General features: G+C 38.2%; 1 long non-coding RNA gene across 1 annotated transcript in view; it reads left to right on the forward strand.

The window, feature by feature from the left end:
• Positions 1–26,845, forward strand: part of LOC142081400 (uncharacterized) — a 109,721-nt gene that overhangs the window by 42,958 nt on the left and 39,918 nt on the right. Inside the window, exons 2-3 of the long non-coding RNA XR_012673315.1 lie at positions 10,718–10,964; positions 19,346–19,427. This is a non-coding gene — a long non-coding RNA (uncharacterized LOC142081400). The remainder of the gene's footprint in view (positions 1–10,717; positions 10,965–19,345; positions 19,428–26,845) is intronic.

The following is a 26,845-nucleotide window of genomic DNA, read 5'->3' on the forward strand; positions in this document are numbered from 1 at the left end:
GGTTCTGAGCCTACTATGTGACTAACTTCACATATCCAGGGTATGTTAAACAAGATTCATATCTCTAAAAGCAAAAAGTGATGGTGTCCATCCAGAGATATTATTAGGTATTGACAGAAGGCGCTTTGAGTCAACTAGATGCTCTTCACAGGAATCATAAATTCTTTGTGTTCCTCTCCTTCCCTGCTGGTGTAGGACTGAAAGCAGTTTTCTCGGGACCATTTAATTGTCCTGTCAGTATATGCTTGGAGACCTGCTAATTCATGAGCAAATAAGTCTGATTTATGGTTCATGATGTCACTACTGCAAGATGGAAGAATAAAGTGAAGAGGTGCTTTATATCACAGTAGTATTAAAATTCATATAGCAGAGTTAACACTATTCCTATGCAATTTTTTGTCCTCTCTTGCACTATGAAGATTAGCTTATGTTTACACAGCACAAAAAGTAGCCTGAAAACTGGATCAAAAATAGAATTTTCATGATAAAATGTTTTATTCCTTTTACATAGGCTTCCTGTAAAATTAACAACTACGACAAAATAACACAGCCTCTCCTCTAGGTATAATGAGATCATTGTTGCTGCTGAAATTTCGGTCAGTGAATATTGCATTGTTCATACAGTCAAAATTTTAAAAGGTCTTAGCAAATAACTAGTCTGACATCCCACACTGTACAGACCACAGAATTTCAACCAGAAATGCCTGTCTCAAACATACAGTTTCTCATTGAGCTATAATGCATTGTCTGGAAAAACTCTGCATATTTTAATCACCTCTTTCTAGCACCATGCTAAGAAGCACCTAGTGCTCAAAAATACTTAATAAATAATATTAGTGAGCCTCTAAAGTGGAAGAACTTTTTTTTTTTAAATCTGTGAGGTTTAGGAATAAGAGACAGGCTGACCTAACTTCTGAATAAGCTGTACCTAGCTGGCAGAACCAGAAAGAGCATTTCTAAAGTGAATTAGGCACTAAATACTAACTGATCATTGTAGCTACCAATTTAGTGTAGGGATCTGGAAATTACTTTGCCCAGAATGCTGAAACAGTGAAAGCACATTAAAGGTCAATGGGACACATGCCCTAAAAACCATAAGTGCTTCTGAAAAAGAGCATTTTTAAATAACTCTAGTGAATAATAGATTTTTGATGCAGAGGTGTGAGGCATCGGATTCACATCAAGTTCCAGAAGCAGCCAAAGCTTTGAGGTTGATCTGCATGCATCTCAGTAATATACCTGCATGAAGATCCTTCTCAAAGGCTTCTGTAACTGTAAAGAGAACTTAAAATTTGACTTAAATACCGTTAATAAGAAAAAATAGTCTACTGCCATTACACTGAAGAAGATAAAGGAGTAAGCTGCAGACAGCGGAAATCCACACCACGCATGCTTCCTAAGGTACATCTTAGAAAGGAACTGCCTCTCTGCTGAAGCCAGGAGAAGTTTTAGTTAAATCCAATTGGAAGAGCTGGTTTTTATCTAAAAAGTCTAATCTAAAAAGAAACACAGGAGTGTAAACAAAGCTAATCAGAGAAGTGAAACACCGTATGTGCCAAACTGAAACGAGAATAATCACAAAGAGAAATGAGCAGAAGCATAGTTAAAATTTCTTATGTTGAAGGAATAAAACAGAGAACAGAGGTGATTAAAAGGATGTTGACTGATCATTCCTGAAAAATTATGCATAATAACTAATGCTGCTGTAAACAAGATGAGATAAATACTTTGCCTGCACATTATGGAATTTTGAATAATGTTGTCAAAGGATAGGAGTTTGAAGAGTTAATCTTAATAGTTCAAAATAAAATAAATAACAATAATAATAAAAGTTGAATAGTTAATCTTAAGTGTTGTCCAGCAGCTTCTCATTTTCCTGTCTAATCAGAAGGAAAATATCTCTTGCAGCAGTAGAGAGAGACATCTCTTATTTAGGAATTAATTTCATTGGGAGGCATCTTATTTTAGAAAATATCTCTTATCATATCACTTTTCTATCTTCAGTTTTGAAGACTTTGACTTCTTCCAATCAATGAAAGAAACTGTACTGGAAACCCTGGAGAATCCACAGTCCTGTATCCAAGCTGTATATGCAGAAAGCAGAAGAACCTGTTTTTCTTATGTCTTTCTCCTACCAGCATCACATGTGATATTGCTGACTGCCAAAGCATACTTGACCATATCGAAGATTTTGTTTTGATGTTTATTCCCAGCTCCCTGTCATAGGAAGGCAAAGCAAAAAACAGTTCCTTATCGGTTCCAAGCTAGTTACAGCTGGACATGAAGATTTCTGGTCATATCTTCAGGCTGGCCTTCCAGCTTGCTGATGAAATTCTTTTGTTCACCCGCAATAACATATGACTCGCACACTCCAGTGCTGAACCTATATTTCAGAAGGGACAAGCATCTAACAGTTTGTATAAGAATATGTAAATGGTAGCATGCACTCTTTAAAGCTTTAATATTACCAATGGGGTTAATTTTCTATTGCTGTGACTATACTAGTATTACTAATTTGATTTAATTCACCAGCTGGGACAGATGAAGAAACCATGAAAGATTCAGAACGGTGCCTTGGCACTTAAATATCATACTATATCAATGCTGGAGAAAGACTGTTTTAAGAATAAAATTGGATGCTACAGGGGAAAACAAACAAATAAGCAAACAAAAAACCCTGTAAATTTTTTCATGAGCAGCAGAAGTAAAGAAACCTCCTTTCCAATAGATTTCTGACCTTAATCCCCACCTGTTTTCTTCCTGCAATAATCTCAACTCAGTGTTTAGCAGCATAACACCAATGGTCCAGAGGTGAGAATGATAGGAGATCAGCTCTTTTGTAGGGTTGCTACATTTTTCTTCAAATGAGGTACGACCTCAAATCTTGCTTCAACTCATTCCTCCTTCCTATTCTTGCGTTTCTCATTCTGATCAACAGTCAAACAGTTGTGTCCTAAAACCCATAAACTGAAATCCCACTTCCTTTTTAATAGTCTTATCCATATAGGTAGTTGTTGAGGCCAGACAGTGATCGTGAAGAAATAATCTGTCCATCATTTATAAATAAAATGACCGCTTCCATTTCCATTAGTTTCTTGTCGTTGCAGGAAAACCATAATGGAAAAGTTCAGTGTTTTCCCACCTTTTGGCAAAATTCAGGGCCAGGGATACCTTCTGAGGCTTATTAAGATTCTGAAACAGAGCTTCTGGTTTTATTTCATTTTTTCTACAAATGAACCAGAAAAAATGCATAAGAACGTCACTGTGTTTTGTATGTGCTTCTCTCTTTTATACCAGTTTAATTCTTCTTTATTCCCCATTGCAGATGATCCTTAATCTGTGTAATCCAGGTACATCTAACCTGTTGCTGAGGTATCTGCTACATATTGATATAAGCTTGATAGAAGCCCAGAAATTATGGACCATATTTGGGGAGCAGAGGAGGAAGTTGCACATTATCCTAGAGAATAATGGAATATAATAAACAAAACTTGCTGAAAAGTTCTAATGAAGAAATGCCTAGGATGACGAATTGGGATCCCAGTTTACAATTAAACAGGTTCCAGGTCATTTGTGATAACTACTATTTATTGTGTTCAAATATCACAGCTTAACACAACTTAAAATCTAGCACCAGGTGTTCATTGCTTCTGAAAAATCGAATTCATTCTGCTCATGTAAAAATCTGTCTCATAAAATATGTATGTACTCTTAATGTTAACTTGATGTGTACAATATCCAGCGAAGGCTTCACTTCAATTCTGAGTGTTCTCGTCTTCCTACGTGCTGTACAGGCTGCTTTAAGGATGGTCACCTGAGAAGGGAATAAGTGACTGCAAGACTTTCACTGTGAAATACATCACTGAGCTGAACAGCAGAAGAAAATATAGCCAAGTCAAACGCTTCAGCCAAAGGGACTCCAATTATACTCTCCAGGGGTGATTTTAGAGGCGAGCAATGCTGCACGTTAGAAATACAATTCAGAGTTCACACAGAACAGCAGCCTATTTTCAAAAAACAAAAGGAACAAAAAGCTTCCCATCGCTATCATAAAAACCAAAGCTCACTTTGGGAACAAGAGCTCCAGATACAGTAATGCAACAATCCTTCTTTACATCAGCTGAGGATTTGACTCCTGAGTTCCAAAGGTGTTTTAGATATCCAGGAATCACTTTTTTCCACCAGAATGGCTCAGCCTTTCCTGTGGACAGAATGTCACAGCTGCTTTACAGCTCACAGTTAGCATTACAATTTAAGCCGGGTCAGGATTATAAGGAAAATGGAATGTGTTATGGAAACCGCAGTGCAACTCTGAAGCTAGAACTCCACCATTTCACAGCTGGGATGCACAGCTGGCAGATGCACAAAACTGCCTTTTGCCACAGTCGTATTCTTGGTGACCAGTGTGTCTCAAGAAAATTTTTTGCCAAGTGCTGGGTTTTCCCTGTCAACTTTTTTGATTTTACAGAAGCGTAGGTTCATTGAACCCTAACTGACGCATTTCCCCTGTGTCCTCACAGATGGATAATATTATAGTACATCACATATTCCTCAGATGTGTGAACATGAGAGTCCTCCAAAACTAGAACATATTTCTCAAATATAGCCAGATAATCATATAGTAGACTCCAGAGATAGATGATCTGCTTAGAAGAAAGGAAACAATAAAAGCAAAAAAAAAATGTTCATCACAGTACTGAGTTACATGCAAATATGTTTTTTGCTTTCTGAAAACTTGTAGTGCAGATAAAGCAAGAGGAAGGAGTTATGCATGCCAATAAGTTTTTTAAAAGCATTTTCCTTTCTCTCTGGTAAGTCAAGCAGCCCTTTGACTCTTCCCTTTAGAGTGGGAAGCAGCGTTGCCAATGCTCCAACTCTTTCACCGACAGAGAGTTACTCTGTGTTTCTTATGTTGGTGGCAGGTGTAGGAACTTATTTTTTCAGGTAGCAATTTACTTTTAATTAAAAACCATCTTTTGGGATAATCCAGTTAGCTTTCAGTTTCCCTATGTTTGCACACTAATTTCCTTCAAATTTCAAGCACTTTTTGTATTGCATAGGAGACAATTCATATGAACTGTTTAATTTAATGGGGCTTTGGAGGAATGAATAATTACAAGGGTGACACGTTCTGCAGGGAGAGATAAATCCTAATGCAAATTCTAACTCTGCATTCACACAGAGTCTGTCCCAAATTCTAAGGTAAATCTTCATTGCAGGATTACCCCTTTTTTTCAAGCAATGTCTCCTAACATCCTGATACAAAAGCCTTATCTTCTCATTACCTATAATTATACCAGTGAACTTTAAACCAAGCTAAAATCTGAGCAGAATAATTCAGTGTTCTGTAGTCTTCTAACATCATCCTACTATTCCAAGGCTTGTATTTACTGATCCCACTATTTACACAATTCCTTTGCAACGTAAGCACGAGGCTGGTTTAAAACACCTGTTTCCTACCTGCACTTTATTCCATTTAACCTCCTCCATTTCACACTTTCCAGCTCACCTTACCTAAATAATACTAGATGCCTATCCATAACAGTGATACCAAATGATTTAATCAGATTGCAGAAAAGAAATATGAATTTGGGAGCCACATCAGAAGAAGGATCAGCATGGGGACATCAGACAGCACTCTGAGGAATGGGATCTGCTGGGTGGCTGGCTCATGTAGGACACACATAAAAAGCTTTAAGGTGGACTTAACTGCAGCATCAGCCAGATAATAATTCTGTTTTGTAGAGCAAAAGAGATTCATTTTCTTGTTATCGGCTCTCCTAATTATTCCAGTTCACTGAGCAAACTCCACATTTAAGGATCTCCTAGAGATTAATAAGAGCATGTTCAGTGAAGTGCTGCACAGACATACGAGCTCTGGTCCGGGGAAAGGATAGCCCCACCAGGGCTTGTTATTTTCTTAACAGTTTAATTTAGCCTGGGCACAGCACCACTCTGCTTTGACTCCTCTGCTTTTAGCTCCATGATTAACTTGGCTGTCTTTCAACATTACTGGACTGCAGAGTGTAAACAGATCCTAAGTCCTTCTGCAATTCTGCTGCCTAATAAGACGCATAGAGAATCCCTTTTTCCTTCCCTCCCAACTTTTCCCCCACCCAGTACAAAAATGACTCTATGGGTTTCTTTTCATGTGTCTCCACCTTCTCCATTTCTCTTCATTTACTGAACTCCGCATGGCTAGGGCTGTGCTTACTTTGTGTACAAAGCACACTGTCATGGCTTGAAAAACATTCAGGCACGGAATAAGGAAGCCATGACGAGGCAGTGTGGGATGAACGCAGTCGGTGGAGATGCTTCAAGAAGGCAGACGCCAGACAAAGCGTAATTTAACTGCTCCAAATCACCTACCATTGTAGCCGTTTTCTGTGCACTGAACGTACCAGGACCCTTAGGAAACTGGCCTCATTAGACTAAAATCTAGCCTTTCTCAATACCCCCTCAGTAAGGCAATGCGTCCCTTTTCGCCTTGACTCCTTTCACTTTACATGAACACCTTTCTTTATAAAACCCCATTCTAATTCTTGCATAGTCAACCCTGAAACAAGACTAGTGTTGACAGCACTTAAATCTCCTTGGCACATCATTCAGAACACTTGGACAAGATAGATTCAAAAAGTAGAATGGTTTTGTAACCAGCTAGGGTGGAAACCATCTCTAACTAAATAAAAGATGAGCTGCTGGCGATCGTTCCTATTATTTGAAATCTCTTGCTAAATACTGGTCTGTTGTGCTTTTGTTTGTTTTGCTAAGCCCTTCAGCCTAGCTGCTACAATTCTCACTCAGACTATAAGGTTGAGAGAATTTCTTTTTATCTGTTGTGAAAAAGTTAATCTTGAAATAAAAAATATTGTGGTGGTTCTTTTTTTCTTTTTTCTGGAGGGTGGAGAAAACATCTGATAAATGCTTTAACTTATGTCTTCACATGTCAATCAAAACAGCAGTAGGAAATTTCTGCCCACATAGCTGGGAGCATGTCTATTCTGATAACTTCATCCAAGACACCAGCTATGTAAACTTTGAGTCTTACTTAGACAATGGGAGGAAAAGGATAGTTACAAAAATCCCCAGAAAAGACTTCTTTGCTGGAAAGTCCAGAGGAACCCAGTTTAATTTCCATGTACTTCATTTCAGAGGCCATTTTCTGAGCTGCAGACCCTTTACAGTTCCTTTCAGTTCAGAGGGAAAATGAAGGCAAACAGAGAAGATGTAATAGCACAGATGCCAGGGTGGTGGCCAGACAATCTCTAGCAATTGTTACTAGGACTGAGCTGATCTTCAGTCAAATCACACTACTAGACAGTATATGCATCTCACAATCTCCCCGCTACCCTGACTGCAGCTAAAATGCATGACCTTACACCACCTTTACCATGAGCTAAGATAACACTTTTCATCTCGCAGTATAAACATGTGTGCATGTCTGTGACTGCAGAGGTAACTTGCTGCAGCCACTCAGTCGCTCTGTGGTCAGTTGTCTGTATCAACTGGCTTACCGACACTCAATTTTTTTCTGGAGCAGATGTTTCTAATTGACTTTCTGCATTAACATCTTTGTAAAGATTGTCTATATATTTAATCTAATTTTAAATTAAATTAGGTTAAATTAATATAGATTACATTAATTAGACTAGATCAATCTAATTTTTATAAGGTACTTTTATTCTAGCACAAAAATATTGAAACATGGAGTTAGCAATCATCTGTCTTCAAGTGCTGCTCAGAGAATGACTGTGATCACTGTTCAACTTTATTGCTGTAGCTGTTCTGTAAAATAAAGGCAAGTATTGTCAGTTTTCCCAGTTCATGTTAGTGAGAAAAACCTATTCTCCTTACACTAAACCCCTTACAAGAATTTTTCTATATAGAAAAACTTGAACATAGAATTCACAATTGTTAGGCCAATAGGCCTCATAACATAATAAGGATTTTGCTTGGGAATCTAGTTTTAAAATTAAAGGTATTGTTTTGATGTTCCTTTGGAACTGTTTCTGCAGAAGAAACATGAAGCTACGATAACTCACACATATAGTGCATATATTAATTTATGTCTTTCTTTTTAGCTACATAAGAATTTTTGAAGTACAGTCAGCACAGCAATGGGTACAGGGATCTTTCTGCACACTGCCTGCATTGCAAATGTGAATTACAGACTAGTGGCTTTTTCTATGATGGAGTACTTACAGCTGTTCCTTACGGTACTTAAGGTTGAAGCCAGATTCCCTACAGGAACCATGATGAATGGAAAAAAAAAAAGTGTAATAATAGGAGGTGCAATTTGACATTTAGGTAAAAGGGAGATTTGAGCTGTGCCACATTCTGGCACATTTTCCCAAAGGAAATATTAGGAACAGGACAATGATTTAATGGTTTCTAAAGACCAAAGGTTGCTCAAACATATAAGGGAGGAGTAGAAAACACACGCAAAAGCAGAGATTCAGACATGTTCGTTCTTCATGCCATTCCTCATGGCCTGTCATATGCCTTCAGTGAAATTTAGTAGTAGTATTCTTTCCTGAGAGCTGTTTGTGAGTTGTAACAATACAGTCCTTGGGACTTTGACGTTGTAATTTGTTGCCATGACAGTAACAGGGATATTATAAATTAAGCTCCCACAAGGTCTCCATGCCTCTAGACAGAGGCTGTGAAGGAAAAGGGCCAAGAAATTAAACTTATGAGAAAATATGATTTTTCTTTCAAACCATCAGCAAAACAGTGTTGGATGCTGTTCCAGCTAAAATCTGTGGGAGTTTTGTCACTGACATCAACAGGAGAAGAATGAAGCACAATTTGTCATGGAGATTAGTATGCAAAAACAAGAGATGTGAGCAGCAAAAAACCTCTGCAATCCCTCATGAAAAATCCTTTCCTGGCTTTTGGATACGTTTGCTGTTGTTGCTACTTTCCTACATGAAAAAGAGAAGAGCTAGACATCAGAAAGATGATATTATTTGGTAATCTCTAAAGGATATCATTCTGCTTTCAGTAAGATGGATTTGGCTGTTTTCCTCACTCAAGGAAGTCAGATGGTCCCAGAAAGGCTTTGCTTGCAATTACGCTTTCTGCTAAGACAAGGATACAATAGCTGAGTGCCAAGTCAGATCAACAGTTTCAAAGGGCTTTAGACTAGATCCTTTGGCTCTCACTCACAGAAATGCTGTCAGTCACATAGGTGAGTTTGAGGAATGACTTTTTCCATGCTTAAGATTGAAGGATTAGGCTGTAAAAGAACGGAAACTCATCCCAAGGGTCAGCAATTATTTCCCAATATCTTTCAGCTAGTAATTAAAAAAAATGAACCCTTCACACTGAATGGCACAGCCAACTTCAAGACAGAGTCAGGGCATGTTAGAGCACTTAGAATAGCAAGGGATCCTTTATAGCAAGGGATTCTCCACCTGGAAAGAGAAGAGCTCTTTTATAAAACTTTTCAGCCATTGATTTGAAAAATGGCCTGTATTGTTACACTCATGCTGCAGAAAGGGAAAGGAAGGCACAGGGACATGTTTTCAAGGTTAAACCATGAGTGAGTTACTCTGTTATAGTGCCATGGATGCCAGAGCATGTCTCTGCCCTTCCAAGCAGTGATGCTTTAGCAGGAATTGAATGCAGCACACCCTGCTCATTAGACATACTTTCAGCATATCCAGTGTGTTGAAAGAAAGATCCCAGAACCAGAGTAAACAGAAGGGAAAACAGGCAGCTCTGACAAAGTGCTACATTTCAGGAAGAGGCTTTGTGTGTGTGTGTGCTTCCAAAGAAGTCATCATTATTTTACAGATGAATCTTCATCTTCATCTTCATCTTCATCTTCATCTTCATCTTCATCTTCATCTTCGTCTTCGTCTTCGTCTTCGTCTTCATCTTCATCTTCATCACAAAGCCATGACAACCCTCAAGTTAGATGTACAACCCTCAAAGCCAGGGTCTTGCACTGATGTCAGTGGAAGGGTTGAATGTGCAGTGAACACACAACACCAACACAAAGCAATTTATTGTTCAGCTCTGAGAGCAGAATTTTGCCATCGTGTTTTAATCAAGTTACAAGCCAAGATATATGTCTTATGGCTTCGGCAGTTTTCCAGGTCTGTGGCAGATATTCTACACAGATTTACAGGGCACTTTGCCAGTGTTCTGTCCGTTTCTCACATTTTGTATTTCTATATATGGTCTCGACTTCAGTTAAGTTTCTGCTGTCTGCATATGATGCTTCTTGCATTCTCAGAAATAAAAGGATAAAGTGTAATTTCAAAACAAAAGGCAGATTAAAAGACAGGAAGATAAATGTTTGCAAGCATAATAGAAACAGCCTTAAAGAGAAAGAAAGAATAATTATAACTATTAAAGTTTGAAAACCGATAAAACATTCTCTAAATTGCTGTTTTCTATACAATTGTGGAATAAATGTAAGATCAGAAATCTCAGTATAAGATGTGAGAACAAGTATCTAATGTAGAGGAATTTTTGTTACCATTAAGCTTAAAATGCCCATTTTTTCACCCTTGCAGAGCCACAGTACATTAGTTTTAAAACTCTTGTTGACCTAAGTAGACGAATGTGCCTTTTTCTTCCCTATCAGAAAAACTATATAGCTCCTTTGAGCCATTCATAAGGCGAAAAAAAGTGGCTAAGTATCAGTTAAGTCCACTACTCAGTTTTCCAGGTAAAACACTGGTGTTTATCATTCCTCCACCCTCAGGGCTCTCATCTGTAGGGTCTCCCAGTGCTCCACAGGTCCTTCGTACTGGCAAACCCCCATGGGAAATGGTCGAACCAACTGATGAGGAAACATCCGCTGTGGTACCGGTAGCATGGAGAAAACATCCAGCTGTGAACAAAACGCAAAAGCCACCAAAAGCACTGCCTGCCAACTGCCCTCCAAGCTCTGGGAACACAGTGAACTGATGAGAAACAACTTGCTGAGCTTAAGTGCAGAGGAGACTAAGGTGAGTTTGTGAGGAAGAAGCAAGGATTTCTGAGTTTGGCCATCATGTAGAAGGTAGACACACAAACACTTTGATAAATAACGGATACTCTGAAGGGAATAACACACACCCCACAAAATTAATTCAATAACACTACTAATTATTAACAGTAAGTCACTGATTATTATTATTATTACTGCTAGTCATTATTTTTAATAACTGCAACCTGAAATTCCTAGTCTTATTATCTCCATGTATGAAACAGGAGATACTGAATATATTATATTCAGAATTCTCTGCCTCACCAAAACCCATAAAAAATCTTATGAAAATAGGGTATGGCAGTAATTTGCTTTTGTGTACCTTTATCTCCATAGTATGGACGTTTTAATAGGTATATAAATTTTGTAGTCAACTAAGATTTTTAAAATTAGTGTACGGATGCAGGGTTAGATTTCCATTGGTTTTCATTGTCATTTCCTCTCACCATATTCACCTAGAGAAAAAAAAAACTATTTTTTTTCATTTCCAATTTTAATGTTATTGTATCCGTTAATCCCCTGAGTTCCTTCAATACCAGAAATTTATCATTTCTACTATCTTTCCAAGATGGTAATTGGGAGTGAAGTGAATCTTTTGGGTTTGGATTCAGCATAAATATGAAAAAAAGAGAAAAGCAAAGCAAACGGCAGGATGACTCATCTTACTGAGGATAAAGGTTCTCCTACTAGAAATATTGCATGGGGGGGTCAGATCTGCAGTGGTGGGTCCATGGTGCATTGGAGAAAAAATGAAACAAAACAAAAAACATACTTTTGGTCCTTCGTTCACAATGTTACAGGAAATGATACAATATTAGGCATGTAGCACAATGAAAGAAAACAAGGGAAAGAGTATTGCAAATTTTGAAAAAACATGATTAGTAAGTGGCCCATGACTAATGTTGCTGGCTTTCACAGAGCAGCAACCACGAATTTCTTACTGACTCCTCCTGAGCCTGGCACTGACATAGAGGTCATTGCATTCCCATAAAGGATCACTGAAGCAAAGAGGATGAAGGGTTAGGATGAAGAACATAAACTGGATGAAGCTGGAGCAGTTACCATCTACAGTTACCTCTTGCAGTAATTAGACAGTGTTGCAAGACAACACTTTAAGTACTTTGAACCATTCAAGGGTAAGAAGATTACATTATTAAGGTTAAGAGTTGTTTTGCTGAAGCAAGAGAAGCAAGCACCAAAAATGCTCCCCAAAACCTGGTGAAATATTAAAGCTAATTCCAGGTAACTTCTATGCTTCCCAGTTTCATTTGCACAGTAGCAAGAGAAGGAGAAGGAAAGGGTAAGAGTCATATTCTTTGGTTTGAATGTGGCTGACACTTCAGAACACCTTTAAAAACAGGTCTTCTGCAACTTGGCACTGACTTGGCTGACATCCATCAGATCCTACCAGATATCCATACAGAGAAAGTGATGAAAAGATAATGTAAGAAAGAAACAACACAATAAGATTAAGTATTACTTGAGGGATTTAAGAAGCATTGGTAAGATGCTTATTCTTTTTCCTTCCAAAACATGGATGACTTGTTTTAAATAGAATATGGAGATCTCTTGGCACTATGCCAGTTTTCTCTGGCACAGTCGTCTTATGTTTGGATCTACACACAGTCACCAACATTATTTAAAAACAAAATAAAACAAAACAAAAAAAAACCCACAATTTTCCAATCCAGACAGGGATTTGGAGTTCATTCTACAGCACATCTAAACTCATTTAATAATACTCAAGAGATGCCTACTATATTGCTATTATATCCTTGTATAAAATAGCTACTCCTTCTTCCCTAGCATCAGTAGCAGTCATGTAAAATAAAGAAATATGATGTGTGTTTCATTACACTAAACTATACATTTTCTTTCTTTTCTAGTTCCATTTTTCCATTTCTGGATTATTTTCTTATTGGCTATTTCTATCTCATTTTATTTTTCCACTTCCCTTCTTAATTTCTTAATTTACATTTAAGAAGTTAAACTGTATTCTGTTTTAAATAATACCTCTCTTTTTCTTTGTCATCTGCTACTGGCTTACCCTTTTGTTCTTTCCAGCTCTTGCCTTCCTCTCTTTTCTTTCCATCCTCTTTATTTCTGCATTATCTGACTCTGTTTCTTCAGTTTCACCTATGTCTCACTGTTCTTCAGCCCCGTCACAACCCCATCTCTTTCTGAAATATTCATAGGTAACACTTTACAAATACCCAGCATCTCAGTGCAAGGCAAGGACATGTTTTTTCCAGGATCGAAAGGAAAAAAATTTTGATGTGACCAAGATCACAGATCAGTGTAGGTACTAGGGTAAAATCCTCTTGCTCCCTTTTGAGCATGTAGTGTTCTTGGTCATACAGTCTCCTGTGCAGGTGGCTGCCCTGAATAAAGACAACACCATCATATAACAGCAAATGGTACCAAGTGACCTGGGAAAGGACTGAAATTTGTTTCTCTCATTTGAGTTCCAACAGCAATGACCTGGTCTAGATTTCCTGTCTCCATAAAACTCCAGCTCTTAATGTAACAGACTCAAGAAAATCTTGTGGACAGCTTATATCTCTGCCAGAATCCTGCAGGAGCTGCATATCTCCTTCTGCATTGGATGTAATTTTAAATAACTCTGAACCTCAGTAGAAAACCTATAGCTTTCTATATATGAAAGGCTTTTTTAAAAGCCCATCTGATTTACCCTAGGGAACAATACATGGATTATTAATTACCATTTCATGAAACTGAAAACATTCTCTTGACTTTGGAATCAAAAATTGTCGTAACAATACTAATAGCAGCTATACAAACTGCAGTATGCACGAAAATTGTGCATCTTTATTTGTGGTGCTGGAGTTCACAGTGAAATAATGGACATGGCTTTTCAGATGTTTTGTTAAGGGCAAAGGCTGATGTCCTACCATTTATTCTGATGGTATATTTCGATATATATTTTTAAGGCTGATCTTTGCTGCAGCCTAAAAAAGATACTATCTTTGCAAAGAATGGAGGACATAACAAGGTGTTACAATTTTGCCAGGAGATGCTTGGGCTCAGACAATATCTCCACTGTCCTGCTGCTTGCCAAGGACCATAAAACTCATTGGAAAACATTACACATACAATCTGCATTGCCAGCTACCAACTGGTCCAAGCAATTTGGTGGTACTGTATTACAGCAGTACATACTGTGAGAGTACTCCAGTACCTATTTACCTGCAGCAGAATGTTGTAGGTTTTGCCAGATGTCCTAAAATTACCATTAGCACAAGCACAGATAAAGGTAAAAATGAATAATTTATTAACACAATCCAGACACACACAAACTTCACAAAGAATTTTTCAGTGGCTCATGGAGAAAAATATAAAAAACTGATGTTTAACTACTATTACTCTGAATGTGCTCTAAGTGATTTCTCACTCAGCATCTCTCAGCTATCAATCTGTCAAGGAGATTTCTCAACTTTTTCCTTGGGAATCTAGTTCTTCTGTAAGCCCTTCATCTTGCAATTTGCCTTTAGGGAAGACTGTGGTAGTCTGTGAGCCTATTTGACTTACATATGCAAGCTTCTCCGAGGGGCCCACTGAGATTAAAATTTCTCCAGCATGCACCCTGTCAGGCAGGAGTCCTATGAGTATAAGTTAGTTAGGTTAGCTAGGAGCTCAACATTTTTTCCAAAGGATTATCCCCCACTGTTAGATTTTTTGACTTGGTGATGCCTCTGGACATGGTGGGATAGAGTGATTGCTGATCCAGAATGCAAGTGGAATCTCATAACCACAATCCTAGGGCTGACCAGGGTGGGTATTCCCACAGTACACTAGGTAATCTGTAGGACAAATTAGGACATAAAAATAGACTGAGATTCTTTGCTTCTTCTTGTGTTTAATCAGATTATTAGTAAAACAGAATAATCACCAATGAACTAAGAAGTCCTTTTTTCAGATTCCTGAAGCGTCCCAGATTCATCCATCTATGGATGTTTCTGAGACACTGCAAATGATACCACTCCATTACATGTATGCTTTTTCTATTCCCATGAACCTTCCACTCCAGGCATATTACTTGGAGTGTCATTTTCTGTCATTAACATTCCAAGTGTTCCTTTCACTCAGGAACTACTTGCCATCAAGCCAAGACTAGCTCCCATTTTCAGCAGATAGATAGGTTGCTAACATTCTTCAGAGGACAAAAAGCACACTCAAATAAGTATTTGACCTATGACTGACAGGACCCAAAGGCTAGAAATAAAGCAACAAAGCAATGTCTGCCTAACAGACACATATACACAAGAAAAACTAAATTAAATCTCTGTTCAGACCAAGAAGGTCTGAGGATGACTGTTATTTTAACCACAAAGCCTCATCTCCATCCTAGTCTTCATTCTTGGATTTTCAAGGCTCAGCTGGATAAAGCCCTGAGTAATCCAGTCTGAGCCATGTGCTGATCCTACTTTGTGCAGAAGATTGGACTAAAGACCTCCTGAGATCCTCTGTGACATGAATTATCCTATGAACCAATGCATAAAACAAAAAGCGTTCAATCCCTAGTGGAGTTTTAAATTTTGGTTTATAATAACAACTAGTTATCAAACAAAAAAGGCCTGAAGTTTAATCTTCCTCCTCTCTATCCAGTTATGTTGCTCAAATCTTCACACCTCCTGGCCCTAGCACTCAACACCATTCCTCTAGATACACACTCGCACACCTTGGACGGTCCAATTCAACACCCAGTTCCAGCTTGTCCCCACTTTCAAAGAAATTACTTTCTCTTTGGCCAAAAAAAAAATATTATCTATGACTTAAATTATTTTTAAAGTAATTGCCATTTGTGAAACTCATAATTAGGAAATTATGTCAAAAGTCCTAATTCTTATTGCAGATAAAAAAGAGGTGGTACAAAGCAAAAGTGTAAAATATTTTCCCCCAAAAAGGTTTTGTTAACAATAGCTTTTTCAATGGAGAATTCATGGCCTGAGTTTTCCAACATGATCTGGCATTTGGAGTGCTTAGATTGAGCCATTCACAAGGAACCTGGTTTTCAAAGGGTGAGGTCTTTTCAGTGTGCCCAGCAAATAAGAGGTAACAGAGAGGACTAGGTACTTTTAATAATGAAGTTCTAAAATTTGCAGATGTGCCCAAATCATTAAGGAGCCTACTGAAATTGGAGTCACTGACCCACAGGTTGTTTTTTTAAAGTGTAACCTATGTCCTTTCTTAAACAAAGATTTTCAGATATACTGCAGCATAGGTTCATGCCAAGGTAATAGGTCAAGCAACTAGCAAGGAAAGACTTGGCATTAGGAGTCCAGGGGTTTGTTTCCAGTCTTCTCACTATTAATAAGAGCTTGCAGAGTCTGGCCCCAGTTTCAGTGCATCCAGTGATAGATAATTCTGCTCTCTCTCTAGAGGATGGATAAAGGTCCTCACATTTCAGCCCAGGGGTGGGAATGGAAGGCATGGACTGTCTTTCAGGAGCCCTCTCAGAGGACCATTAACCAGCCCAAAATATCCTCAAATGGGAAAATGTGTTGGTATTTGCTCCTGAAAACTTAGAGGAAGGTTTAAGGAAACTATCTGTCTTCACAATACATTCCTGAAGGGAAAATAAAATCAACACTGGAAATTAATTGCCTGGGAACGGAAGGATAATGAGAAGGGCTGTAGAGATGAGGAATTTTTCTAAGGCATTTTTTTGGCATATCAGACTTTCTTCCCACTTCTCATCTTTCAAGGAAAGGGATCTTCTGAAGAAGATAGAGAAGGAATCAGAAATATAAGAAGCCAAGAGAATAAGGTGAAGAGGTGATTAATGCTGCTCCAGTGCTTGGAAGGGAAATAGTAACTCCAAAGTTCTTCCTTTTCAGCCTTATTATATACACTTTCTGTGACAAACTGCCACTCATGAATGAGTTGGTTTTTTCTGGTCCATGGAAACAATGAACAGTGGAAGTGTTCTATGTCTTAAAATAACTCTCTCTATCATTGAAGACCATCAGCTCCAATATGAATCAAATAATCTGTCTGTCAAATCCTGCCACCTTCAATGCTGCCTCTCTTTATTAGAGACTTTTCCTTACCCCACGAAAGCCTCTGTAAATCCAGCCAACAAAAACTGTTAAATATTTTATGGATTTTTGATAACAAAAAAGTATTCTGCATCTGCCTTAAAAATTTTTTTTTAAGGGCTCATGATCAATCAGGCTCAGGTAGCTGTGAGCTCAGAGACTGTGATCAATGGTAGAACATCTGATATATGTCCTGGTTTTCGTAATAGGTCTCTAAATAGATTCAGCAATGCATTTAGTTGTTTAAATATTCATACCTGTTCCCCTACAAGCAAGCTTTACTATGTTTAATTTGAAGGGATAGTCAAACTCATAAACTTTATCCCCAACCTCAAGCACCATGCCATTACTATGTCCTCCTAAGGTACTGTTAGCAGTTCCATGCTGTCATTCTGCAAGATGTATCAGCCAGAGGTAAATTAATTATTAGTTGGAAGAAAATTTATGGTATGCTGTGAAGCTTCACATGAAGTGTTGCTTGGAGAAGAAAAAAAAAAAGAAAGAAAAAAAAAAAAAGAAAGAGGAGAGAGAATAAGTAAATGTTAAGCCTTGGGCATTACATTTACATTTATGAGATCCTCTGCGATTTACTGCATGTTTTCCTAAAGATGCCTTGGGTATGTTTCAGCTAAAATATACTATAATACTTATAACATTAATTTGTTTAAGGTGCCCTTGCTCTGTGACTATTCAAGTACAAAAGTGGGTACCCCATAGCAAAACTCAAGTTATAGTCATGACTTAGAGCCATCTCAACGCAGCTATAAAACCCATACGTGTACAATCCCTTATCTGGCCCTATTCATCAAAAGCTGCATCAAGTCACCACCGTAACCAAAGTTACCCGGTTTTCTCGCTCAGTCTGGATTTGTAGCCAGGATTACAACGTGCCCTTGCAAGAAGGAGGAAGCTGGCCATGGGCAGTTTCAGCACTTGACACTCAATACTGGAATAGCCACACAGGTCCCTGGATGATGACTCAGAGGAAGAAAGTTCTGGATGATGTTGATTCATTATTCCTGGTTTATTGCCACCTCTGATGTCAGTAATGGTGTGTTAACATGACTACTTATAAGTCAGAAGTAAAGGTAACAGAGACCTGAGACTAAGATCTCCCGTCTCTTAACACAACAGCCCTTCACGTCTTTCACCACTTAAGTATTCCCTGACAGTTAGTAGCTGTTGGTGAATGTTGACCCCAGTGGACCATATTAGTATGATATGGGGGAATAATTCCATTATTCCTGTGCTATTTATAGCTTCAGAGATCCTGCCTTCTTGGCTTAGTGCAAACTCATGACCTATAAGAGGCAGCACTTTTTAATGCAATTTTTTGGTATCAGTACTCTCTCTCTTCAGAACGAGTGGAACCAGAATGGATTAAACAGTGATATGTGTATAAAAGAAGAATAAATAAAATGAAAAAGAGGCTTTGTCAGAAAAACAAAGTTATCTGCATATTTTAAGTTGATAGGAAAGCACTGACTTACAGAATTACTGCAGAGCATTCTATAAACAAATTTCAAAGAAACTAGAATTGTTTACACTGCTGAAATTTTAAAGGGAGTGGTTCTTACTGAAGAAAGCAGAAATGCCAAATCAAGATTGATTTATTGGCAATTAAAAATGAAATTTATCTTTGTGATGTCAAAATCACCTCAAAAACGAATACTCAAATAGAGGAAAAGGAGAAGTTTCTTGACATGGTGAAATCTGTAAAGATAGGCATTCTTTTCCAAAACATTCCCATTATCCTCACTGAGTTACTTTTTTTGGTAAAACTTGTTTTTGACCAGTTCTCATAAATACAAAAGAAAACTGGATTTAGAATTTGAAAAAATATTTGTATAAACAGAAAAAAATCTTTTATTCGAGGGAATGGAGGGGGACAATGGAGGGTTTCAGAAACCAACATGTGAACACAGAGAAATGTAATAGAAAATGCTTACTCAGAAAAAGGATGCAAGTGACAGAGAGTCTTCGAAGTCGGAGAACTCTTTTCTGAGACAGCTATCTGAAAAAGACCATAAAGTGCAAAGCACTACTGATATTCCCAAAAGATTTATTTCATGAGTAATTTTTATAAACTATGAACTGATTTTGCTGGAGTGAAATCATAAGGAGAACAATTTTAAAAGTGGTGCCTTGGGAACTACATACATAAATCCTGTTGTTTGCTAACAGGATTTGTGAACAGAAGTCCCCATGCACTGCGTTACAGACTAAGCTCTGAGAGGATTAAAACACACTGAATGTTTCTTTTTCAAGTCTTTTTATTTTTATTCCCTTTCTTCCTCCTCAGTGTTCAAGATGACACCATCTTCACAGCTAGAGGGAGCTGGCTTGTAATGAGGTCCTTGGGAGCTGCATTTAGGAGGTTGCAGGTAATTTCTCACTCTAATGTCAAACCTGATAGAGCAGTTACACAGCTTGTTAAATCCAGAGCAACCTTAGGAAGTCAGAGAGTCATTCTGGAGCTCCATTGATTCCATGAAGAAAATCAGAAGGATCCATGACTATCAATTACCAATTTAAAAAGGACGATCTAGAATAAGGTGAAACCACCATGCGAAAAGAAGCTGACCTGGATGTCTGCCTCAGGTTCCCCGGGGGAGCGAAGCTGTCCTCCCTGCCCTGGGGCACAGTGACAGGAGGAGGAAGGAAGGGATGTGAAAAGGGTTCCTTCCACCAAATGCCCTGGGACCAAGTGCGTGCCCGTGCGTAGGGATGGCTGCAGCCACACCTGGTTGCTGAAACGTGCCCGTTCACTGCCTTGTAAAGAAAATACAACCCACTGGTGAATCATTTAGTAATTCTTCAGTGATCTTCCTGGGTTTTAAAGAAAATATGAGACATCCATTATTAGGCCTGACTGCCTTACAACATTTGAAAAATGCATTCTATAAATCAAGAGTTGAAGCAGAAGGTAAAATTTACCCATCTGCCAAAGGCCAGTGCAAAGTCAATGTACCATTTACTTTCTCAAAATAAGTTTAAGTGAGACCTATGGTTTCATGCTATGTTTCCCAAAAGGATGAGCTTCAAGATCATTCAAATGGAAAATAATCACCTTAAAATGAATACTCTAATAGAGGAGAAGAAGAAGTTTCTTGACATGGTGAAATAAATAACCCCCCCAGCTAGTATTACTGAGATAAATGTCTGCAGAGAGTTAGAAAGAGAGGCAGCATATTTTTGCAGCATCACAGCCAGGAAATTGAACAACACGTTAGCTTGAAAGAGATGTTATATTCCAAGCAGAAACAGCCCTGCATATTTAAAAAAGTAAAACAACCTAAACACGTTAAAGTCGTTTGAAATGTAATTTAATATTTCTTCAGTAATTCCAGGGGAAATAAAAGATTTATTTTAAATTCTCTTTCTAAATGCCATCTAGCTGTTTCCATGGTGGCTGCTTAAAGAGGAAACAGGCAGAAATAATGCTGGAATGCTTCTGAGTGGCTTTTATTCTTGAATGCTGCCTGTTGTTAGGACAACTTTGCCCTTGTTCTTGTCCTCATGTACTCATTTCCATGAAAGGAAAATGAACTAGCAACATCTTACATCAGTTTAGAATTGGTGTAAAGGATTGTTTCACAAGGTGTCAGGTTGACAAAGGATCACAGGACAGCAAAAACCTATCAAGGCTATGAAACGGAGTAGTAGCAGATAGGCTCTTCTTACTGACTTGGGATTAAATGCTAATGGCTGATGTCTTCATTATTATCTGCTTATGTGTATATACATATATAAATATGTATATGTATATGTATACACATTTTAGGAAGCTTTTTGTGTTAGACCCACAGCTTGAAAGGGGCTGTTCAGTGTGTTTGGTAGATTCTTCATCTGTATAGTTTCATCTATTTAATTAGTCATATTTTGAGGGATGGTTGTTGGTTCTAGTCTGGTTTTATTGACTGTATTTTCAAATAATTATCTTGGGCACATCTCTGAAGTTTTTATAAAAATACCCCAAGCCTATAAATAATAGATCTTTCACTTGATTCCAAACAGTAACACATTATTCAGCAGGGTCTTACTTGTTTCTCTAAAACTGATGAGAAAACTCCTAGGAAACAAACTTTTCAGAAAGCTGTGAAAGCATAGATGGACGAGTGGACGTGACTCTGGTGTGAGACTCTACACGAGGACTCACTTCTAGGCTCTGCCACAGACTCAGAGCCCCTTGCTACGCCATGGAGCTATCACAGCATTTAAATGCTGAAACAGCAGAGGAGGAAAAACAGCTCGCTTAAAAGAAACCGAAGAGTCTCAGAGCCAAGCTGTAGCTGCATAAATGTTTGTTAGCAACTGAAAATGTGAATTGTGAGGGCTGAAAAACTTCAAAGTGATTTCTAAACTCTGTCCAGACAATTAAAAGAGGGATTTAAGTGGACTGGAGACAAAACACTAGTCAAGTCAGCAGTTTCCAAGATTCACACATTACTTTGAAAACTATTGTGAATCTGTTACAAGAGTAAACACCTGCAGAACAAAATTAAATGTATAAAAGCATACATGTCAGATGACCTTCTTTTATCACAAACCTGTAACTTCTACGTACCTTAAGCAGTGAGGTGTCTGGATTCTTCTCTTTTTTTGCCTGTATTGATTTGCAAATAAAACAATGGTGAGGAAAACAAAAGATGAAGATGAAATCTAAAACATATGGGAAGTATCATAATATTAATTTTAGTTTAGAAGCTAATAGCTTTGCTGCTACAAACTGCACTGGCCAATTATGTCTTATATCTGATAAGACTATACAGAGCCACAACAAAACAATAATTATCATAAAGCAGTCCATGAACCTTGTTAGACTTAATAGCTCAAACAAAACTGAAACTCACAAATGCTTATTTGAAATTTATCCAAACAGCTTTATCTTTGACATAAGGGCTGTCAATGTCATTAATATAAGCTTTATTTTTATATTTCTGATGTTGTCTGGTGCCATCCTGATTAGAAATACCACAAGAATAGCCCTTTCACACCGTATTTTGACATGACTTTTTTTGAGTCTGTCTGGTAACAGGAATCTGAAAATGGAAAATGAAAAGCAGTTAGTATTATCTGGCTGCAAAATAAGGTGTGTGTGTGATTCAAGTTAGTTCCTATGTTTCTGAACCTACTTTGCTCACTGCATCACTGTCTAGATATCTAATGAACAGAAACTAAGTTTTCAAAGTTTCCTTTGTACATTTACAAATATACACATTAGTATCTGGTATACATCCATCATTTGATCATTAATGCAATAGTTATATGCACAGCCAAATATTCTGTACATGCACAGGGAACACAGGGCCATAGATACACGCAAAAAGTGTGCTTTAAAACTACTCACAGCTTTAAAATAAAAGGATTGTCAAATGCCATGGCTGGTTGACTACACCAGAGCCTCGTGTTCCATAATTTGCGGCCAATATTCTAGGGAGGCAAAGCTCCTCTTTCCATTCCCTGACTCAGCAAGCTATGTACTACTTTCAGAAATAGGATAGGCAAGAGTCCATAGGTCTGATGAAGTAAGTATATTAATAGGAGAAAAGTCACCTTGAAAAAGTCTGCGGAAGAACTCATGGTCTTATAGCAGGACAAGCTGCTGACAATTTTTCCTAAACACGTAATGCTCAAAGTATGGTCTCACAGATAATGCTTCAGTATTGGAATGAAAGTCAGCACAAGATGGTTTAAGGACAGCAACCATTCTGCCAGTGTGAGACCACAGGCAGCGCTACTGCACAGAGAACTGAGAACGCTACAGGCTTGGGGAAGAGTGGCTGGAAAGTTGCCAGTCAGAAAAGGACCTGGGGGTGCTGGCTGACAGCCGGCTGAACATGAGCCAGCAGTGTGCTCAGGTGGCCAAGAAGGCCAACAGCATCCTGGCCTGTATCAGAAACAGTGTGGCCAGCAGGAGGAGGGAGGTGATCGTGCCCCTGTACTCGGCACTGGTGAGGCCGCACCTCGAATACTGTGTTCAGTTTTGGGCCCCTCACTACAAGAAGGACATGGAGGTGTTGGAGCGTGTCCAGAGAAGGGCAACGAAGCTGGTGAAGGGCCTGGAGCACAAGTCTTAGGAGGAGCGGCTGAGGGAACTGGGATTGTTTAGTCTGGAGAAGAGGAGGCTGAGGGGAGGCTTTATCACGCTCTACAACTACCTGAAAGGAGGTTGTAGAGAGGTAGGGGTCGGTCTCTTCTCCCAAGTAACAAGCAATAGGACAAGGGGAAATGGCCTCAAGTTGCACCAAGAGAGGTTTAGACTGCATATTAGGAGAAATTTCTTTACTGAAAGAGTGGTCAGGCCTTAGAACAGGCTGCCCAGGGAAGTGGTTGAGTCACCATCCCTGGAAGTATTTAAAAGACGTGTAGATGAGGTGCTTAGTGACATAGTTTAGTGGTCATGGTGTTGAGTTGACGGTTGGACTTGATGATCTTAGAGGACTTTTCCAACCTTAATGATTCTATGATTCTATGAATAAACAATAGGTTTGTTTATAAGACCATTTTCTGAAAGATTTGCCATGGTGGACCATATATGCAACTCCTGCTCTTTTACAAATAAATGATAGTATCCTTCCCTTAACATTTTAGAAAACAGTGCAAAAGTGAAATATGATCTGGAGCTCAGTCATTTTTACAAAAGAACAAAATCCAGCCAGGAGATCCACCCACAAAAAAAACCCTAGCCTTTGTGGCAAGAGGAAGGCTTCAGCAGGTAAGCTGTCATGGTACCTTCTTCCCCCAACAAACTGACAAATATAGGAAGCAGGTGGTTCCTTATGACTCTTTACATATACCCCATTAGAGAAGCACTCAAGTCGATCTTACAGAACACCCCTTTTGGAGTCTTTTCTTTCTCCAAGGGTTTTAACCAATTTTTTTTGTCCCAAGTTGCTCCATTGTCCATTATTTTCCAAAAAGAACTCCACAAGTTTTTTTTATCTCACCTTCAGGCATCTAACTGTGCATACTGTGGCATTGTTACAAATTATTACATTCAATACCAAATTCCTATCAGTTTTGTGATCAGGAAATAAAAACGCTTCGTGTTCTACATCCCTTTAATAAAAATTGTATTTACCTCCGAGATCCCCTCACAAAGCAACTGAAGATGTAGCCCTCAGAGAAAGGTGGTCCTCATTAAATCTGTGAAAATGTTCCAGCAATACATGAAATCACATAAACATAGTTGTCCTGTTTCATTCCAGCTTGGAAAAAATGTAAACATGTAGAAATACACAGGTAACTAAATATCCCCAGGCACTGGATGAGAACACACCTCAAAACCACCTGGATTTCAGTCACTTAGTAGGGCACGTGAAGAGTTGCTTCATTGTGAAATGAAAACCTTGATCAGATAGTGGGACTAACGTCTTTTTCCAGATGCAGCATACCTGAGGGTCTCACACTTTTGCCTATGACGTTGTAGCCCAATACCAGCTTAAGCTAGATGGGGAACCTGATGTATTGTGCCTGCTCCGATTCATTCCTCTCTCACTTTGGGATTGAAACCATTCCAGGTAGTTGGACCATCTGTGAAGTCTAACACATTTGTAAAGCATAGACATCTCTCAGCAGAGCTTAGACTTTCATCAGAGACACTATCAGCAGGCTTCTGGAGCTGCTGTTGCATTTCAACAAGCACAGCTTCAGTTGCAATCCTGAAGGTGTATGAAGTAAAATCCTGAGGTCCAAAGGAAGGTCACTTCCCAAAAAAGGGTGAAGTTTGACTTTGATGATACCTCTCGTCCTGCTGGAACATTATCAGGTTGCAGTTTGGATGAAGCAGAACCACTCTCTTCACTCATATTTTGTTCTCACCCAGCTGACAGCGACACTAATTCCAAGCGAATTGTTGTCAGATGTAGCTATTAATATACTGTATATTTAAATACTGGTTTGTATCCAAGAACAGCTTTTGACTCTCTTTGACAGACACTTCCTGGCATGTATTACTATACTACAAGAGATATTATCTGAACAGATTAATAATGCACACACATTTCCTTAGCAAGAAAAGCTCACATAAAATGAGCTAAATAAAAACGTTGACCTCACAGTAAGGTAACAGAGGTCATTATTAATTACAGTATGCTAATTGAGTATTAGCCCTAAACTATGCAGAAATTTGGCCTTTAATATTAGAATAAATTATAATCTAATCATAAAAATGTACTACATGAAATAAGGTCATAAACATTAGGAAATGAAAAAACGGGAAAACTTTCCTGGGGAAAAAATCATACAAATGATTTGTTGAATGTAGAATAACTACTTTGCTTTTATTTATTGCACAGACAAACCGAGGAGGTTTTCTTGCAGAAATACCAGTTACTGTTTCTTTTGGTGACATCTTATTTGGCAACATCTGGTATGCAGTATGCAGGAAGTAAGCATTCGGTTTAAAAAAAAATCATAGACTTCTATTGAAAAACTAACTCCATGTCATGACACTTCTATAGTATGTATACAAGTGATTATCATTTGAGATGCAGCATCTCATTTCTTCCTGTTTATAGGGGAACTGAGACGGGTGAAAGGCAAGAGAATCACACAAGGTCAGAGCACGAGTTTTTAATAGAGGTGAAATTTGAATTTAGGAGCTACTGGTCAATTCTCTACTTCCATTTTCCACCAAATAAATAATGTAAATCATTTTTGAACATTTAGCCATGTCCCAAACAACCCACAAATTCCAAGCAAATTCTGAAACTCCATTCTTATTTTAGTTTGGAATAGGTACATATTGCAAGGCTTTGAAGGTTAGAGGTTTAAAATACTGAAGAAAACTTTTCTCAGAGACATTGTTGCAGAGAGAAACAGAATTTTGCTTTAACTTTAAAGTTCCTTCCTCTAGCAGATACTATTCAACTTCTTTTTATGAGCTAAACATTTTTGTCCTTATATGAGTAAGCAATCCGATAAAATATCCTGTTTGTTTTATCACCACTAAATTTCTCATAGAGTTTCCTACCTTTGCAGTTCAACATTTACAGACTTCTCAATTTGTCTCAAACTAGACATTACCAGTGGAAAGACCTGGAGAAAGAGTTATGGTGGGGAGAGAAGACTTCACTCTGCACTTGCTAACATTGTATTCCTGCCCTTGTTACAGGGGTCAGTCTTAAATGTTAGAAATAGACTTTCTGAATTAAGGGGGTTTTTTTGCCTTTGTTCAAAAGCTGCCTTTGGTAGGTTCCACTAAGGACAAATCTCTTGCCCTAAATCATGGCTTGGACCATATGTGCAGGGACCTTCCACTGCATGTTTTTCTTGAAGCTCTATGTGGAGATTATATATTCAAACAATTGCTTAAAATGGCAGATTTATTTTTATACTCAAACTAAGGATGCCAGTAACTAATTATGTCTGATTTTGATGGAGAGGTACTCGATAAAATGTATTAAGAGATAACTTTTGAGAATGCCAAGTACGGAACTATTCAAAGCCTGTGCTGATGTTGCAACACAAAACGATGTGATAGCAGAACGTGTTCAAGCCAAGTCTGTAGAGGGAGTACTGTGAGCTAACAGCAGGAAACTGAAATCACACCATATTCACAAGATGTGTTAGCTGTTAAATAAAGGCATTATATCCAACATCTCCCATTTGGACATCTGAATTCTAGGCATAAAAAGTTCAAAGTACTTTACATAGCACATTGCACATGTTTACCTAGGATTGTCGTAGGGCTTTTTCATTCAATAACAATAATAACTCCATCAATAGCTTGAAAAAGAAGGGTTTCATTTGCAGCTGTCTTTAAGACTGTTTATTTTTGTGAAAATAGCTGCATCCT

Source organism: Calonectris borealis, chromosome 3 (assembly GCF_964195595.1).
Source record: "Calonectris borealis chromosome 3, bCalBor7.hap1.2, whole genome shotgun sequence".
Classification (NCBI taxonomy): domain Eukaryota; kingdom Metazoa; phylum Chordata; class Aves; order Procellariiformes; family Procellariidae; genus Calonectris; species Calonectris borealis.